Below are 20,487 nucleotides of genomic sequence, written 5' to 3'. Positions count from 1 at the left end.
GTAGAAATCAACAAGTTGAACACCATCCTGTGTCAGCGGGTGTAGAACAATGTGGTCTGGTCACCTATCACAACAGTTAATAATTACCTTTCAATAAATTTCCTTTCTTAAAGGTGGGAGCCTGCCTAAAAGTTGGTAGACTAGCAAGGGGCAGAGATCATGTTATTATCAAAATTGCTCGTATGTTGGTATTCACGTTAAAATTTCAAGTTCAGCTCAGTGTTTTTTGAAAAACTTTTTACGTCATCCACAATTTTGACCAGGTATATACAGTATAACAAAAGCATAGATAATTACTGCAACGTTGAAGTATGTCGAAGCTAGAAGAGCAAAGATTGACCGAAGATAAACCTCAACTTGTACAACCTGAAAACAACGAAGAGAGCTCATCAGGTGAAAGTGATGAACAACCTGGAACATCACGTGCTGTTTCAATGCAAGCGGGGATGCCTCATGGTGAGTAATCTGAGATTAAGATGATTAAGTCTTTGTACTTGGCTGTAATTACATAAAAACCTTTTAATATATTACTTGGTATAAAAGTTTTGTTTTTCTTTTGCTTTAAATTCAGGGCCTGCAGATGCAGGAAATCAAGTCTTGCAAACAATGCAAAATGCCGAAGCTTCTCAGAGTGCTTTATGTAGAATCGATCCAGGGTTGATTGAGCTTGCAGGCAAAATGGCTGAAAGCAGAGCGGGTAAGATTTATGAAAATGTTTTTTCTGAATAAGTAGGCACACAATTGTTTTCAAATATTTAGGATAAAGCCTATTAGCTGCATTTATCAAATTATGTTTCCATATTATTGTGATGCCATTTTATAGATGAAAATCTTAACTTTTACCGCAAATCAGGGCCAGTCATGATTAATTATGCTCCTAAAATTTATCACCACGATGAAAGACAATACCAAGACAACAGAAAATATAAGCAAAAAGACATCAGCGACTTTAAAAATATAAAACCAACACAAGATAAAGAGAAACAAATAAATCCTTTAGGTGAGCATTATAAGACCATACAACTTTTCCTTGTAAAATGCTTATTGTCTTTCATTATCGTATCACATTGTTTTTTTTTTTCTTCTTGAGCTTATCATATATTTTAAAGATTCTACAAAAATTCTTGAACCAAGCATTGAGCAGCAGGAGTCGACAAATAATCCCTTTGATCCTCCCCAATTAAACACCCAAACACAAGGTGCATACTCGATGCTTTAACGTTTGTTTAAAATCTGATCCAAATATGTCGCTTTTGTATTGTCTGCCAACCTGCGAACTGTTTTCCTAGATTATTTGTGTTTCTATTTCATACGTTAGTTATTTCTTTTGCACGTATGGTAGTTTTTGCTGATATTTTTATTTCTAGATCTACCTGAGGTGACCCATCCAAAGCAACCGATCGAGGCAAATCCACATGTTGAGCCCCACACAGACATCTCAGAAGTGACCAATCAATACAATGCGTTGAACAATGAGATACCTTCTACAAGTAATGATTAGATTATAGACAAAATAACAGTGAATACTGTATGTATTAATCATGTTTTGCTTACATAAGCTCATAGACACCTTAAATAGAAGGACTAGTAACTCGCACTCTCGAGTTACGGAACTTGGGTCCCAATCGTAGACACAAGTGTGCCGCCACAGATTCTCAGGTGTGCAGCGAATCTTTTGAATTTTGGAAAAGAACTGTATAAATATTTAAAATAAGGCATGCAGACAAGCATATGTAACTTTAAAGCTTTCTAACTGCTTCAATAGCTGATAAATAAGCACATGTGACGATGAAACCAATTAGGCTAGGCTAGGCTAGGCTAGACTAGGCTAGGCCGATAGAGTAGGGTACCGGTAAGTTTGTAAAGCAACTTTTCTTCTCTTGTAAGTGTGCCGCGAGCTTTTTTAATTTTTCTAGTGTGATTTAGTTCTATTGCATAATCGGAACAAATTTTTTTCAGGTGTCTCTGTTAATATCACACAATGTCTAAGAAATGTAATGTGTATGGTTGTCGAGGCAATTACAGTCAGGAAGATACAGACTATCTAAAAAGTGCTATAGAGGAATTGAATAGCATGAGTTGTTCTGATTCGCCACATTTCCAGTTTATTTATGCTCAGTTACAGTTATGGCTCTGGTGATACCGAAGTTCTTGCAACACATGCTTTGGTGATTGAAGTTGTCTGCCATTTTAGTGGTCCTAGATATATACTACGCATTTACCCTGTTTCAAAACTTACTTCAGATCAACTCAAGAAAATTCTACTGGAAGCTCTAGTAGCGGTAAACAATGCTGGTGGTAGTATCATTTCTTGTGTAGGTGATAATTGCAATACAAATGTTGCAGTTTATGGTAAATTACATGGCCCTGGTAAAGTCTTCATTGACGCTATAAATTCTTGTTTTTGACTACATTCATTCTTTTAAAAATATAAGAAATAACTTCATAACGGAGCATGATAAGGAACTTTCTTTCACAAAAGATGGAAAGACATATATTGCACGATGGAAGGACATAGAAGCACTGTACAATGAAGATCGGAAAAACAGCATCCGTCTTACCAAGATCACATACACAGCTGTGTACCCAAAATCTTTGCAGAGACAAAGCGTGCCTTTTGTATGCCAGATCTTCAATGACAAGACAGTTGCTGCTCTTTCAACTCTAAAGGATAAACTTGGCATTAACGAGGGCACCATCATTTTTGATGGAAATATGAGTCAAAATATGAGTTTTAAAATATGCGTCAACTCCGTGCGAGTCTCATGATGTGCCTTGCACCTTCAGCATTTGTATTGATGATGATCAATTTGACATCACAATTGCTGACACTGAAGACCTAGTGCAATCTAATAACAGTGTCAAACATAAATGTATTTTTCTAGGTGGTTATTTGGAACAAATATCGAGCTAATATCTTGCGTATCGAAGCTGAATATGACGACGACCATCGGATTAATTCGGAGTTTCTCACAAACTTAAATAGAGGTGGACTAACTGTACCTCTACTCTCAACAGTACATTTCGTATACTCAGCCTATAAACTGTTTGGTAAGTGCAACTTGCATTGCTGCCGAGCTCATCTCAGCCATGCTTTGCGACGCATCGAAACTCCAATGGTTGTAATTCAAGGAGCATGTCTTACTTTATCAAACATTCTTTTGAAAGCATTTGTGCTTGACAACAGTGACAAAGAAAGACAACTCGGCTGTTTGAGAAGAAAAGAAAAACTCTCTACTAAAAACTGAAGAAGTATCTTTAGTATGCCAACAAGTAGTTTGGTTACTCATTTCTACAAATTTCATTGCGATGAGTCCCTTGAAATAACATTGTTCTAGCAATTTTTACCTAAAAATGTTAAATATATATTGTAGAAAAATTAACTTTCAATTATCTTATTTCAAGAATAACTAAATTGTTCGTCTTAGTCATGTTTCTGTTGAACTATCCAGGCTAAACTGTCAATGTATAGATTTTAATTCAGTCACAGGGGAACATACTGTGTGTTTCAGTTGTTCAAGTGAGAAAATAAAGCAAAAATGCAATATTTTGAGTGATTTTGCGCTATTTTTATGTGATTTGACCTTTAAATGACCTTCAGATGACCTTGTAGAAGGTTAAAATTATAAAAAAGTAATTCCTCACCCTACAAAACCCCCCAAGAGACACCAGAATGAAGGTTTTACCATGTATTTGACACAAATTATGATGGGACCCAAGTTCCAACTTGGGACCCAAGTTCCAGACACCGAGCATAGAAGATACCAGTCCTTCTATTTAAGGTGTCTATGCATAAGCTTCAAATTCTACAGTTAATTAAAATTCGAAACACTTGGGTTAGGTTAGGTTAGAATGTATATTCGATACGTTCAATTTCTGTTTGAACCTGATTCAAATGCATCACTTTTATTTTTAGAAAATACAGTAATGTACAATTAAATAATATCTTTAAAATACAGTTTAATGTTTTTGAATTTGTTTTACTTTTGCAAGCATTCATTTTGCTTATTTCTATTTTCATTAAACTGGTTTCAGTAATTTGAATTTAAACATTTTTAATCTCTGTTTTATTGCAGGTTCTGAAAATCATTTAAAACTATTGCAAAAGCTGTCATTTGTACTTTCGTTTTTAAATATTTCTGCTCTTCTCTTAAATAAATTAAATTAAAAATTTCAAATATTTCTGTATCTAAATATTTCAAATATTAAAATCTCGTAATTATTATTTATGATTATTCTTAAATTATTATTCTTATCAGACCGACGAATACTTAAAAAGCGAGAGGAAGCAATTGGAAAGGTTTTGCAAGAGCAAAATAAACGCCGTGAAGATGACATCCGTCTCCAAGCTGGAATCGACGTCTCAGTAGCAGATATTCCAATTGTCCATCCAACGTACAGTAAAGTGTCTTATTTCCGTGGAAGAGCAGTTCCTAAAGATGAAATATATGCCCCGTCAACTGGTGAACCTGATACACTTAAGCGGGATGAGAACATTGAATTTGAAGAATTGCTGAAGTCCAATGATCGCTTTACCACCATCATTGGTTACCCCGGATCCGGAAAGACGACTTTGTCCAAAAGATTAGCCAAAACAGAAGAATACAAATGTCTTTATTACAAATTTATGGAGATGCCAGTTGGCGAAAAGGTCAGTTTTCGGAAGCTAATTATGGATAACATTTTTCCAGATTTAGACGAAAACACTCGAGAGGATGCATGGGAGTGGATCAAAGAAAATCAGAAAAAATGTCTTATTCTTTTTGATGGTCTGGATCAGGCGGAGTGGTCATTTCAAGACAGAGTACCGAAAGTGGACTATGATACTCCCCAAAGTGTACCGAATCTTATTGCCAACCTTTGCAATAAACATTTCCTTCCAAACATTAAGCTCATCTTTACCTCCAGGCCCCACAGCATTATCTCGCTTCCTGCTCCACTACGTCCAGACTCTACAATCTTACTTGGTGACCTGCCCCTTGACAGTATGAAGGAGCTATTTTATTTTTACGCTGGTGCTCCTGCCGACAAGCTTTGGAATGATTTTTCCCGAAATGCTAAAATTGTTTTTGCACTTTGTTTCAACCCGCTGTTGCTTCAGTTAGTTGTAGCAGCAGGTTTGGCTCCTACAACACAAATTGGAAAAATCAGCACCACAACGCGGGTTTTTGCCACAGTTTTGGAGAACCTCCGATGCAGTGAGCATGCAAAACACCAAGACATCACTTTACTAGTAAAGCAGGTGATAGAACTGAACTTGTTTCTGTTTGCATAAAATATTGATAATGTATGAGACCATATTACTACTTGTTTTGTGTTGCAGCTCAGTGAAGTGGCCTACAAAGCCACAATGAGATCTTCAGTTGTCATAACACGAGACGACCTCAGAGCAGTTGGCCTTGAACCAGACGAGATACAAGATATCGTCGTCGGCATTTACGCTCATTTTGCAGCAATCAGCCGCGTGTTTGACGGCCACGTGAAGTATTACTTCGCCCACCAGCTGTATCAGGAGTTTTTCACCGCAAAGTTCATCGTTAATGAGCTGCCTATGGATAAGTTTAAGCATCTTGTTTCAAGCGAGTTATTTTCCGACGAAAAGTGGTCTGTTATTAGGAGATTTGTTTGCGGCCTGCTCATAGATATGATGAAAGGTATTTTCAGGATAGTAGCAATGTGCATTTTAAGTTATGATTTACTACTATTAAAAAATGAAAATTGTAAAATATCAACTTTTCTTCAGATTCCAGCATCAGCAATATTGCTGCAACTGAGCACGATCAACCAGAACGCTCGTGCTTGTCCTCACTTCCTTTCAACAGGTGAAGTTAAAAACGGTTTTGCTGTTCTATAGGCGGTCTCATACTAGGCATGAAATTGAAAATAGCAATTATGACTTTTTCAGACAAGATGAGAAGATGGAGGAGCAGATTTCAGTAACACAAGAGCCAGCAGAAGAAGAAACACAATCTCCAAAATATTCGTCATCAGCCTTACTTTCACGTAGGTGTACACAGCAGCAGGCAGAAGATATGGAACCATTTGGTTGGTACAATAATGTTTTTACGATTTTACACACATTTATGAAAAACATAATAAGAAAAAAGATGTGAAACATGTTGCATATATTGTTGAATCGTTTTCCCATAGAATGTTAATAATATCGTGATTTTGCTTTGGTTCAAAATCTGTTTTGTTTAGTTTTGCTTCCGTTGGTCCTACGACAGTTTATCGAAAGACAGTGTCGATTCGATCAACTGTCGGTTCGATCAACCGTCGTTCGATTAATTGTCGTTCGATAAACTGTCGTTCGATTAATTGTCGTTCTAATAATTGTCTTTCGTTTAACTGTTGCGTCACGTGTTATGACGGTCAAGCCAAATTTCCTAGGTAAGGCTGCTTTCAGAAATGTTCCAATGTGAAAGCTCTGCTCATATTTTACAAAAGATTTTTGTGTACATTGTTGTTTTAGATCCAACTTTAAAACACTTGCATAATAATAACATCGAAAAGTGGTTAACCTATTAACACAAAGTAAAAGGACCAATCAACTTAATTCCAGTTATCATAGGATGGTAAAACTGGCTGCAAATAACCATAACCACATGACTGGGGTATAATAGTTGCATTCATTCATCATCTTTTACAATGAATCTTTTTTGTAAATTAGATGTAGTAAAAGTGAAATTTGTTGTTGTAGAAGTATTACACAGCATGATGATGGTATTAGATATAGCACCAATGTTTTTTGCTGTGCTACTGCTATATCTTAAGTCTGCTATTCTTGGCTTGGTACGCTTGGCTAAGTGACTAGCCTTGTGAAGCTCTAGAACTGCTTTTGTCAGACTTAGTTTAGTTTCTTGAATTGCTCACATAACAGTTGTTTCCATTTGTTGTTGCATATACTAAATATAACCTTCAGCTGAAGTTCTTAAATGTTATACGCTAAAGTTAAAATCATATCTTGAGTTGAAAAGGCATTGAGAACTTTAGACGAACAGGTGAAATTTCTAGTCTACAGTATAATAACCCATTACTGAAACAAATCAGTAAATCATTATGGTGTTAATGTTTATTTCTATTAATAACGATTTTTTCACTAATGTTAAGATAATTAGTGCTAACTATGCTCTGGGAAATAAAAAGGACACTTGTCACTATTAGTAGTTTACATGCATTTTATTTGGTTAAGTTGCCTTAAATTATTTGAATTTCCATTCAAATGCAGTCAAGTTAATGAGCTTTTATTACAATTGCTACACAAACACTGATATAACAGTTTGTACATTACTAGAATCAATAGATCTACACATATCTATTTGAGTGGCATAAACTTCAATATTGGGTACATTTGTTTTCGCACATTGTTTGTAAGTGCCGTGGCATTAACTGTAATTTGTGCATTGTCATATTCACGTCATTCAACACAGCCAGTCCGTAAAATGTCAGTTTTGTGGTGTACAGTATATAAGACATGCCTTACCTAGCACGAACCCAATGCAAGAACTGATAGTGGGCATTTTTTGCCAATTTGAAATAACTTAATCAAATAATATTCATAACAACGTTAACCAAATATAAACTCTTTGCAAATCAGCTCTCATCAAATCTTTGCTTTGTGATATGTTTTCACCAAGTTCACATTCTCTTTCGAGAAAAAGTTAAATAATAACATTGATAATAACACTTCGAGAACAAATTGAGAACACTGTGATTTGCGCAAAGAAATGCTATTTTTGTTTTGGTACTAAGCAGCATGGAGCCCAAGTTGATTAAATAACTGGCAATGGCCTAAGACCAGCTCTGACAATAAATATACTTATATAAGTTGCATGAAGTGTTTCTTTTGACAGTGTCGCAATGTGGCAAATGCTGCACAGTATACAATGTTTACTTTGTTTACTTTGTTTTAAATTATAATGAGGAACAATGTTACAGTAATATAAACAATGTCCATTGCCAAATCATGTGATCACTGCTGATAGCCGGTAGTTGTTACTGGAGTAAGAGTCAGTGCTTGACTATTGATCAGTTTCAGCATTGTAACTGTTGTTATAAGCCGGTACTTAAATAAGGCTTTTCATTGATTTTCATCAGTTTTGGTTTGACACACAATTCAATCAGGTCTGTTGCAGTTTGATAGCAGTTTTCTAGCAGCACAAGATGGCGTTCACGTCAAACAAATGCATGTGATGTTTGTGGAATGGTTGCCACTTAAGATAGACATCGTGTTTGTTGCGCATGTCTCTGAGGTTGAGTACAGGTGGTGGAGGAATACATCAGTGGCTGTTTTGCACATGAGTTGTCATTTTAAGAATATAAATTTCATTAAATTTAAAACAGAGGAAATATATTGCAATTTAATTACAAATTTACAAGATTTTTGTCACAGCTGGAAATCATTTATATTGCCATTTTGCTATATACAAGTGTTTTGACACTGAAAATCACAATTAAATATACTAGCAGAAAATTAGAATAAATTTATTTGGAGCCTAAGCACAGTTACAGTCATCTGTATAATACAAACATTTACTAACTTATATTATAATACAAAGTTTGGTCGCAATGTTTCGATTGTTTTTTCAAAACAATTATTTTTGAAACTGATAAACTCGTAAAATTATTCAGTACTTCTCTACTTATTATTACAAAAGCAATTACAGCACTACTACTAAAGCAAAAAAAAAACTGTTTCTGTTTGGTGTCTCGGCTAACAGAAAATATTATAGCTGAAATATGGTTTAGGATAACACTTATGCTATTTTACACTGGCTGCCGCCATCGACTGTACCGTAAAAATGATAGCCACTATATGGTGTGCTACACATTAATATGCATAAAGTCGGCTTAATATGACCACCCGCTTTATATGACCATGTTGATATAGTCCCAAATATTGCCATACAAATTTCTCTGTTTACAATGACCTGTGTTTGAGTATTACGACCACTTTTTCAATATTATTCCCCCAATGTTTCTTTTTCAATTATGCAACGTGACAGGAATGATTGTGCTATGTGAGTTTTATTTCGTACCATGTAAAAAATGTATGAGATTTTAGAAAGTTTAGTCAATTTGTTTCTGACTGTGTCAATACTGCTTGGTGTATGGCGCTGTATCAGGCTTGCAGCTTTGGTTATTATGACTATTCCGATATTGTGACCAAAATGGTTCGGTCCAAAGAGAGTCATAATAAGCGAAATCTACTGCATTAATATGCAGTGTAATAATTTCGCTCATTTCTCTTTGCTAATATGGTATTAGAAGATAGTTTTTACACGAGCTCAGAGATGATTCCCCCCCACCAATCAAGCATCGGTTATTGAACAAGACTTAGTACAGTTCGCAGAGGTGGGCAGTACAGCAGTACTATAGTACCAAATTATTTTATTGTGGTACTTTATTCAGTACCGATACCATCGGTACTTTTGGAAATATGTACCGAATACCTGTACTGAATTACTTTTTTCGAGAAATATAAGTCGTTCGCAGTGCTTGGTACTTTTAAAATGTTTACGTCAAGGTTTTTCAGAAGTTTGTTTTTTAAAATTTCACTTAGTTTGAAACTTGATTTTAAGTTTAGTACTTTTTGCTCTTTTTTAATTTACGAATGTCTAATAAATCCGTATAGAGTGAGTTCACATATTTTTTGACCTGAAGTAACCTGTAGCGGAGCCATAATATCACCAAAAGTTGCACTTTTAACATGATCCACTGTACGAAAAGTAGCTTGGTACCGAGTACTGGCAAAGTACCGGGCTACTTTTTTGAAATAGTACCAAATACCGGAACCGTTGGTACATTTTTTGTCAAGTACCGTTACCGACGATACTTTCAAAGTACTGACTACCCACCTCTGACAGTTTGTGATCCATGTACTTTATAATAAGACGGTCTCATGCACAGTTTGCTTATTATTTAGAACAATGCGTTGTATTTGTTATATAAAACCATTATAAAATAAAAGATCCTCTAGCAACTGCTCTTCACATGCAGTCTGAAAATATTATTGCAACAAATTTTTTTGATTTTAGCAGTATACATACTGTGCATATTTCGAAGACTACTGTTTAGCAAATTTCGATGAAAATAGGCTATTGTTTTCAAACTTTAGCAATCAACATCAAAAATTTGAAATAGTTGTCTGTTTTATGAGCAACCATTCGCCCAGTTTGGTAAATTAAAAATTCAACTTCAGTTTATGGCAGCCAGTTAGTCAAAACAAGTGTAAACAATTGGTACGTGCAAAGTGAATGAAAATTATGTGCAATAATTACATTTAGTACAATTAACTGCATTCTAGCCTATAGTTTCTTGCATTCTCATTCTCATTCGCCCAGTTTGGTAAATTAAAAATGCAACTTCAGTAAGTTTCAGCAAGTTATTCAAAACATGTGCAAATTTGGTAAACAACAAGTATATGCAAAAAAATGTTCAATAGTTACAATTAGTACAATTCACTGCATTTTAGCCAACAGTTTCTTCCAAGCTATTTCGTCTAGGGCTCTAGACCTAGGCTATATTTGTCTCCTGTCAGTATTAAGCTTGATAATAATTTTTTTCCAGATATTTCTGAGAAGAGGAGAATTTGGATAGAAGCACTAAAATCACAGCTAGTACGATTTGAGAAAATGCAGTATGGATATTGGACACGTAAGTTTATTTTCTGACTTTGTCCTAAATTTGCGAATAATTGAATAAACTGTATGTGCATGTTATTATTTTTTTTGCCATAGACATGCATCATGTGCAGCAACACACACATTTATGTTGAATTTCAAAACTTATCTTTACTTGGCCTAGTACAGTAAGGCTACTGGCAGACTGGTGATGCTGTGAAAATAATTATGTGATAATATTTTGTGAAAATTGATTAAAATGACATGTAGCCTATTTAGCTGGGAAGTGATTCCACATTATCACTGGTTGATTAATACAGCAGCCTACTAGGCCAAGTAAAAGTAAGTTTTGTAATTTACATGTCTATTGCAAACATATTGCCAGTGCTAGTGTACAGAGCCTAGCTTAGTAGGCTGCCGGTAATTCTGGTGAAAATATTTGCCGGCTAAATACGCCACATATCATTTAAATAAATTCTTATTGTTTTATTAAGTTTATCTTCAGTTTAAAATGCCTGCTTCTTTTTTTAACTTGTCCCAAACAGATAATTTAAATAAAAGTATGTTTTCGCTTTCAACTTGACTTTGTAGCCTAAACATGAATAATTTCCGTCTTAAATTTATTTCTATAACCCGAGCTACAACCGGTATAAAAGTAACTATTCTGTTTGTTTAGCTTACTACCAACGCAGATATATTTGGCTTTTATGCGAATTAAACGAATCCAACGACATGGAACTCTCCAATATGGCGTCACTGCACTTTCCAAGAGAGCTGATTCTGAGGGGTTTCAAATTGTCATCATCGGAAGTCGCGATCTTTTGTGACGTTTTAAGAAAACAACAAAATGAGTTGGTGTCGCTTGATCTGGTCGGCTGCTTCTCCCCTGGTGATGTGGAAAGATTAATTTCGGCGATCTCTGAGATGCCTGGAAAGGTTTGACGATTTATTCAACTTTTCGTCGATTGGTTAGAACAGGAACCACATACGTCATAATGAATTGTTTACATTTTTGCTTATGACGTCATAATCGCTAGTACGAAGATATTTTTCAAGGCAGTTTGTTGAGATTACTGGGCAGTGTACGTCGGATATTTTGTACTAATTTATTTAAAATTGCAAAATAATTTTGCGATGGTTTAGCGATTACTTAAATCTTCAAGAAATGTGGAATCTGCGATAAACTTGGTCGCTTAAAATTTCTTCTTTTTAATGGAAAAATGACAAAATTTTTTTGGATCAGTTTTAGCCTGGCATGTACAGGTTAATTTGTGGGTCAACTGAAAAGTTTCAGTTTTTTTAAGACTGAAAATATTTTTGCAAACTTATTGTCAGGATTTGTTTTTACAACTAATACTCGATACCAGTTTTAATTGGGCTTCTGAAAATTATTTCTATTTAATTCCAAATCCAAGAATTTGTGTTGGACAATCAGGCCAGACCTAAATCTGACTACATAGTGCTTGTAAGTTATTAACCAATTAATGGTAATATTAACTTGTATGTAGTAATATATTAGCTTCATCAATATACCAGGTTGTAGCTTATAAACATTTCATCTGCAGGTAAAAGAGTTGGACATCAATGCCAACATAATCAAAGACATTCCAGGACCAGAATTTCTTGCTAAAATTGAACGAAGTCTGAACATGGTTGGTTACTTCGAAGATGGGGGATTCTCCGCAAGTTCAAGCGAGAAACAAAAAATTCAACTCGCCCTTGACCAGCTTCATGGCTCGGTATTCTTTATATCTTGTCACGTCTGTGTCAACTTGAAATTTGCACAGAAATTTACGATTTAACCAAATTTTTAATTTATAGCGGTTGCGAGTTGATGTTGGCTTTGGTTATGGCGTTCGACTCACTTCGCGCAATCACTGCTGACGTAATAGTGGTAAGTAAGGTTACATTTTTAAACGGAAATCCAATTTTAATTAAATTTTGTTAAAATTCCTTCTTAACATCGATTCACTGTTTTAAAAGAAATTGAGTCGTGGCCGGGATTCGAATCGCGGACTTCTGCGACATCGAGCGGTCGCTCAACCCCACGCGTCATCCACTTTCATTGTAAAATTGATTTATATTTGTACGTAAAGTTATAGTGATGTCATAATTATAATTGTTAGACATGTTTATTCAAATAAATATTCACTGCTTTATGGTGATATTGCTGTAATGTTTTAGAATTGCTGATTTTTGTGATTTGAAATATCCAAAGTGAGTTTTGTGGAAATAAAATTTGTAATAAGACATAAATTGGTTTTGTGTCAATATTTTTTGCATCACAATTCTACCCAAGCGTTATAAGTAGGTTTTAATCATCGCCAACTGCTTTGTAGAGTTCAGCTCTAAATTGTCTATATCTGCTCAAATCAATTGAGACTGGTGCTATAGCTTGTAGGCTGAAGCATCCGCCTCGAATGCTGCCTCTACCTTGTAACCAATGATTAACAGAAATATAAGCTACGAACAGTTTTACATCAACTTGACGCAGACAAATAACAGCAGTAATAATAATATTGGCTCGACGTGTAGTTGGGGCAAGACATCAAACACACAGAGTTATATCCGGGGATTAGCTTCCTGCTGCAACTTTCGCTACGAGTTCTTCGGCTGGAAATTTATGAAAGTAGCCGCTGTTATGCGTTCCTGAGATGCGAAAATAAACAGTGTTTTTGCTTACACCCCGTTTTTATGACAACCAGGTTAGCAAACAGTGACGTATTTTGAATTGCGTTGAGGAGCGGGGAAAATTGTTTTAAAGCCCGCTTTGAAATACCAGCATCTGCCTGCTGTATACAGTACTCCTTTCAAAATGCGCGGAGCGATAAAGCTTTGCTTGTAACACTTGATGAACTGCTTAACGACTCGAGATGAACTGTATATTCTATTACTATCATAATAAGGCACGAGCATTCGAGAGCGTTCTTATTCTTTTGGAACGATCTCGAAAGTTCGCTATTTTGTCAACGTCGAAACATAACAATGAGCGCTTTCCCGCTTAGGGGTTATTCACTCTTGGCTCTTTATCTGCACAATCAACGCTATGAACGCACAAATGGTCAAGAGATGCTTGGATTTTTCAACCCAAGTGTTTTATGAATTATGGACTGCTGTAAGAACATCATTTTATGTAGTAAATAAAAAATTTCAGCTTTGAGACTAATTCAGAAATAAAACGGCGAAAAATAAACAACATAATACCAAACACAAAGCAGAGCAGTATGTCAGAACCTTATTTTAGCGGTTTGATATAAGCCTCTGAGATGCCTTTGGTCTTGCGACGATAATGCCGGGCAATCTTGGCTTTGGTGATGGCTTTGCTGACGGCCGCTTGGGATGGCATTCTCACCCCAGTCTTCTGCATGAGCCCATTTGAAATCGCCTGGCAAGGAAGTACGAAGTCGCCGGAATCCCATTCTAAGATGCAGCTCGACAATCTTGTCATGAACGCCATTGGATAAAGATTGCAATTGAGATTCTATAAATTAGATGATATTCTTTAGTGCACCCCACAGCAAAGCGACGCATGAAGCGCCAAACATCGAGGCGCACGATAACGTTAAATCGTTGAGCTAAAAGTTCGTTCTACTTTGACAGAACTTACGTTGTGCTTTGGCAGACCTTTTTGGGCTGCAACAACCTCCACCGGTAAACAAAAGCTAAGAAGGACTCTCACCTTACCGCTTACCGCTTACCGCTTACCGCTTACCGCTTACCGCTTACCGCTTACCGCTTACCGCTTACCGCTTACCGCTTACCGCTTACCGCTTACCGCTTACCGCTTACCGCTTACCGCTTACCGCTTACCGCTTACCGCTTACCGCTTACCGCTTACCGCTTACCGCTTACCGCTTACCGCTTACCGCTTACCGCTTACCGCTTACCGCTTACCGCTTACCGCTTACCGCTTACCGCTTACCGCTTACCGCTTACCGCTTACCGCTTACCGCTTACCGCTTACCGCTTACCGCTTACCGCTTACCGCTTACCGCTTACCGCTTACCGCTTACCGCTTACCGCTTACCGCTTACCGCTTACCGCTTACCGCTTACCGCTTACCGCTTACCGCTTACCGCTTACCGCTTACCGCTTACCGCTTACCGCTTACCGCTTACCGCTTACCGCTTACCGCTTACCGCTTACCGCTTACCGCTTACCGCTTACCGCTTACCGCTTACCGCTTACCGCTTACCGCTTACCGCTTACCGCTTACCGCTTACCGCTTACCGCTTACCGCTTACCGCTTACCGCTTACCGCTTACCGCTTACCGCTTACCGCTTACCGCTTACCGCTTACCGCTTACCGCTTACCGCTTACCGCTTACCGCTTACCGCTTACCGCTTACCGCTTACCGCTTACCGCTTACCGCTTACCGCTTACCGCTTACCGCTTACCGCTTACCGCTTACCGCTTACCGCTTACCGCTTACCGCTTACCGCTTACCGCTTACCGCTTACCGCTTACCGCTTACCGCTTACCGCTTACCGCTTACCGCTTACCGCTTACCGCTTACCGCTTACCGCTTACCGCTTACCGCTTACCGCTTACCGCTTACCGCTTACCGCTTACCGCTTACCGCTTACCGCTTACCGCTTACCGCTCGTATCTTCATCAACCCATCAGAGATACTTTGTAGTAAGGGTTTTATTTCCGACGTTGTCATTATCGAGAGCACAATTTCTGAAAATTCGTTGCCGATACTGATCGAATAATCGGCAGAGCCTACACAAATTCAAATACATTTTAATGTTGATAAGCCATTTACATCAAATTACGTCAACACATATTTCAATTACCCGCATATTTTACCGGAAACTTCCTCACCATTTTTTTCCTGTAATCAATTTTATAATTGACCAATAAACTGATGTAGCGCTCGCCTTCAAGACTCATAAAAGCTCAAAGAAAACTGGCACGTGCGCAGAGGAACCAGCTGGCTCTCAGTTTATTCTTCAGTGAGAAGGCGCTGTCGTCATCCTGATGTTGAGACCTTCCAAATCTGGCTGAGTGATGTTTGTGACGCTTTCAGTCGTCGAAGTAATTGATCACTCGCTCAACCCAAGACTGACTGTGCTGCTGCTGCAGCTGATGCTGAATGGTAGAAGGGCAGAACGTTTCCAAGAGACCTCGCTCGCTCCAACACCGCTTTATCACGGCCACGTTTATTTCATAAAGTCCACGTGCCAAAGACAGTTTTTGACAATCCTTGGAAAGTCAATGTCTGCGAAGATTTAACATTCATTGAATTATAGGTGGTGTCAAACACCAAAAAGGTCCGTAAAATCTTTGTTTTGTTGTTATGCAGTAAATATACTAAAAGACTCATTACTCGAAAAATGCTCCATGGGGCTCTCTGAAATTTTGCATATCAATTTAGGCTAGTATGTTTTTCATAAAATTCCATTCCATTAAATGACACCGAAAAACCATGATTCAAACATTTTGAACAGAGGCGCAAAATGACTACTAGTATTTTTGGTCTAAAAACCAATTTTGGCTACTTTCATGCTAATTTTTAGCGAAATCTCCACGTGACCTAAAAGACTGAAGCACGTCAACTGCTAGGGTAATTCCCAAGCTACAAAAAAACACCGACTATGCTGCATTTTGATTGGTCTAATCATGTTTTTAAAGCCATAGCCTACGTTGGTAGGTGTACAACAAATTCATAAAGATCTCAGTTTTAGGTGTTTCACTTTTCTTGAAAATTATCAGCTATTTGTCCATGTTTGTTTTATAACGTTGGATTTTGTAATTTTTGAAATATTGTCATATTTTCATAATTTTGCTCTCTCTCCGCATTGAAGCGTATCGTTTTCGCTTACTCATTTACGCGTCACTAACTCGACAAACTATTCTCTTGGCTCCTCTTCTCGCGGTCAGCTGGTTTTCCGTAACAAGAAAAACTTCTAGAAATGTATCACTTGTAGAAATACTTAATTTACACTAAATGCACTTTCTTTAGTTTTACAATTATGATGTATACATGAAGTCAGATGTTTTTGTTACAAACCTGTAAACATCGAATCAGTTTACGACGTAGGCCTACCTACAGTGTTTTTTTTTAGGTGTTTTGGGGGACCGTTTCGGTCCCCCAAACAAATCTCTCCAGCGGTTTCCCAAAATTTGGACTTGCAACTAAAAACTGTTAAAACTTGCACCTCTTAAAACTACTTAGCGGTCACCCAAACCAAACCTTAATAAAAACCTGGGCCTATAGATTTAGAGTAATTAACGATTGAAAATTTGTGTACAGTGTCGGCCACACCTAGTTAAAATAGTAATGTCGCGAGCCCGATTACGATAGTGTTAAATTAGCATAAAATATTTCCCAAACATTATGAGGAGGTTTTATTCACCTACTAATTGCCTTGTAGCCTATAGTCAGCTCCAGATGGATTTTTTAGACTTGCTCAAATTTAATGAGACAAGTGATGTGGTCAGTTGAAGATTGCTATATTTGGGTAACTGGGGCACGTGCTTCAAGGACGGAGCTTTTAAGGCCTCATTTATCTCACTTGTTAAATTTTAGCATTCGGAAAAGGCAAACCACTGATTAAAAACTCATTATGAAAACCAAAGAAAAACAAATAAATAAAAATTATATTTTGCAGTGTCATGTACCCATCATCACAAGTTACAAGTTATTCACCTGTAAGGTTTTGTGATTGTATACTGCTCTACAGGACGCCTAACAGTAACACTCGTAAATCTTTCATACCTACTTTCGGTCGTTCCAAATCGACCGATGAATGGTAAAGTTCGATGCTGTTTCGCGGCTTTTCCCCGGTGTTGACGAATCTCATCTTGTGACGTGATTTATTGCTGGTTAGTAGTTGCCCTAGGAATGACTTGCATACAATCAGATAAACACATGTTAAATTCCAGTTGCCGTCTGTGCTATAATAGCCCGACATTTAAGGTGGTTAAAGCGAATACTACATCTGTATTAACTCTTCAACACTAGGTGTGTTCAACACTAGGTGTTCAACACTAGGTGTGTGTATTCAATTACAATAGAAATTTGTAATATACTTGCAAACTCTACACTAGAGTAAAGAGTACCATGCTATAACGAATAGTGTGATTAAATATACGATGTCTATGAATACTGAGTGGCACGTGCACGCACGAGACTTACTTTTAGCATTCCAAAACTCATCAGCGTGGGCCGAATGTTTTAATAATCACGCCGGTTTTAATAAATAAGCAAAGAAAAACTGGATGGTTGAACGCCAGATTATAATAAAAAAACATAGAATTCAGGCTTCTTCAGTGCACGTTATTCCAGTAAAATTTGTGTGTTTGCACACACGATTTCTTGTCCAAAACTACCTGTACCGTACTTTTCAGTCGGATATAGGCCTATGCCTATATACACAGGGTTGCCATCAGTCTCAACTCAAAAATAAGGACGATCAGAAAATGAACGAGGAATACCACCTTAAACAGTGTACAACAAGAGAAAGCAACCAATGTTCCTAAAAAAAAACAAAAAAAAAAACAAGACATAATCTGCATGTTCATAATTTTGGTATCTGTTTGGTACAAAATGGTATCGTAAAGGTGACAAAATGTCCAAAATAAGGACAAAAGTGCCCACTTCCGCCCTAAAAATAAGGACGAAAGTGAAAATAAGGACATTTCTTAGAAAAAAGGACAAACATATTTTCTAAGACACGGACCTTTAAAATAAGGACAAATCTTAGAAATAAGGACGGTATGGCAACCCTGCCTATACAGGCGATGTCTGGGAATATGTTCAAGTTTGGTTGGAGCTCTTAATGGAGCCGGAGCCGCTGTTTAAAAGTTTATAGCTCCGGAGCTGGAGCCGCTGCTTTTTTGCAGTGGTTCTCCAGCCCTGCCTGAAACAAATTTTGAGTCAAAAGTAAACACGAGATGTAAGAAGTTTCTCTCCTAAACTGGCACACATTTCATAACTATAGGTCTATAGTACATAGACATGAAAAATGCTAATCCTAACTTCATTATCGATATTGAAAGCATTCATTGCAAATGCAGCAGAAATAGTTCACAGATCTGCCAACTGACTGATGTCTGCGGTGAATTGCAAATAAAGTTACAAAATAGCTCACAGATCTACTGTATACCGTAAAATAAACACATATTCACACACTTTAATTAGTTTTGATATAACATACAACTGGATGTCATAAAATATTGTCTTCCTGTGTATTTAATTTGACAAAGAAGTAGAGCAGTAACAGAAACTTTCAGTTTGTGATTGACCGAGGAGGAATCTTCAGGAAGTGTCAAACATCGTCTGACATCTATGCAAAGTGCCCAAGTTAGTATGAGGTTGTAATTGATTAATCTTTATACAGAGAAGCCAGTTCTATGACAGTTTATTTTTGCTTTAATATTTATGCTTTGCAAGTAAATTTTAACAGATCTGAACCTGCTGTGAGCAACTTTCACAGACAAATAATAATTTTACTTTTTTAACTTCCTGATTTCCATAATTATACATTCTTAGATGGGAAGACAAGAGTGAGGAAGCTGTTGTCTATTGATCCACACAATCTATCTCGATGCTTCCTGGAAGGGAATTCCAAGCAGTACGGAAGAGGTTTGTGGCAGAAATAAACCTACATATGGAAAAGTTTATCATAATTTTGCAGATGAATTTAATTTCTGCTCAAGTTGCTTTAAGTTTAATTATTTGATTTGTTGACGCGGCTAAAATTATTATTATCAAATGTAGTTTGAATTTTTTGTGTCTAAATACAAATATATCCGTAGTTTTGTCTGTGATTAAACTTAGCTTCCCTTCATTTCCTCAAGTTTAACCATTTGTCGACTTGGCGAAAACCACTGCTAAGAATTGTTGTTTAATTCGATAGACTGCCTAATTATGTATACATAGTTTAATTTTGTTTTAAAGAGTTTAAAATTATGATGATCGAATCATTCGACTCAAGTAAGATCGATTTCATCCGGATTGGAACGACAGTCGCAACAAATGCTCTCCTTGAGAGGAAAGGTGAAAGAATGGCACTTGCTCTCACTAAGGGTTGTAGAGATCTTCTTTATATTGGAAACCAATCAAGCCCAAAAATATTCGACCTCGTAAGCTGATCAACTCTGATGTTTCCAGTTGACAATGCAGTTGTATTAAGCTAATATACCCACTGGTGACGTTAAATATTGGTTTTGTATTTTTCGTCTTTGCTTATTTTATAGTCTCTATGGTTTTAAATACTTAATCAAAGATGAGTTTATTACCACTTTTTACTTTGATTTAAAGCAGCGGTTCTTAACCTTTTTGATCTGCTTTCCTATTAAAGCCAATCACAAAACTCTTATTTCCCTTCATTGGTTTTCTAGTTTTCCGTTAGTTTTAGAACTGCACAATGCTAGTGTCTGGCAAGAGCTTGTAATGAAAAATGGTGTATGGTACCTTAACCTGTAAGGTTTTCCCACTTCACTACAGAGTCTGTTTACTTGTGTATATCTTAACAGTGAACTTTGATAGACTTCAGCAATAATAACACAGGAATGACAACTGTATAATCTGATTATATTGAAGCTTCATTAAACGAATACATCAAGATAAAACATTGGGACAGCTACATAATAAAGTCGACCACTTTCTAGGGTTGACTTAGTAGACTGTAACGCATTGAACAACTATGAATAATAACACACACAATATAGGCATGCACGACATTTTTGTCACGACTTAATACGATAAGCAGAAAGTAATCGATTATGTAACGCAATGCTTTGCCGATTTCCGTAAACAAGTATTCTATGCGGCATTCGATTTGCAAGCAATTTTATAATATCATCACCAGCTCAAGTAAGCCTCACTTCTGTGCGTAATTATTGTTTATTTTT

At 36.8% G+C, this 20,487-nt stretch overlaps 2 long non-coding RNA genes across 2 annotated transcripts in view; one reads left to right on the top strand and one right to left on the bottom strand.

Annotated features, from left to right (window-relative positions):
• Nucleotides 1-20,487, bottom strand: part of LOC143453429 (uncharacterized) — a 195,784-nt gene that overhangs the window by 26,001 nt on the left and 149,296 nt on the right. The gene's annotated exons all lie outside the window — the stretch shown is intronic.
• LOC143453438 (uncharacterized) lies at nucleotides 878-1,485 on the top strand. The gene is made up of 3 exons (XR_013115188.1): nucleotides 878-1,000; nucleotides 1,110-1,199; nucleotides 1,368-1,485. It is a non-coding gene; the product is annotated as an uncharacterized LOC143453438 (long non-coding RNA).

The sequence above is a fragment of the Clavelina lepadiformis genome, chromosome 4 (genome assembly GCF_947623445.1).
Source record: "Clavelina lepadiformis chromosome 4, kaClaLepa1.1, whole genome shotgun sequence".
Lineage (NCBI taxonomy): Eukaryota > Metazoa > Chordata > Ascidiacea > Aplousobranchia > Clavelinidae > Clavelina > Clavelina lepadiformis.
The sequence above is the reverse complement of the archived record's forward strand: the minus strand, read 5'-3'. Positions and strand labels throughout refer to the sequence as shown.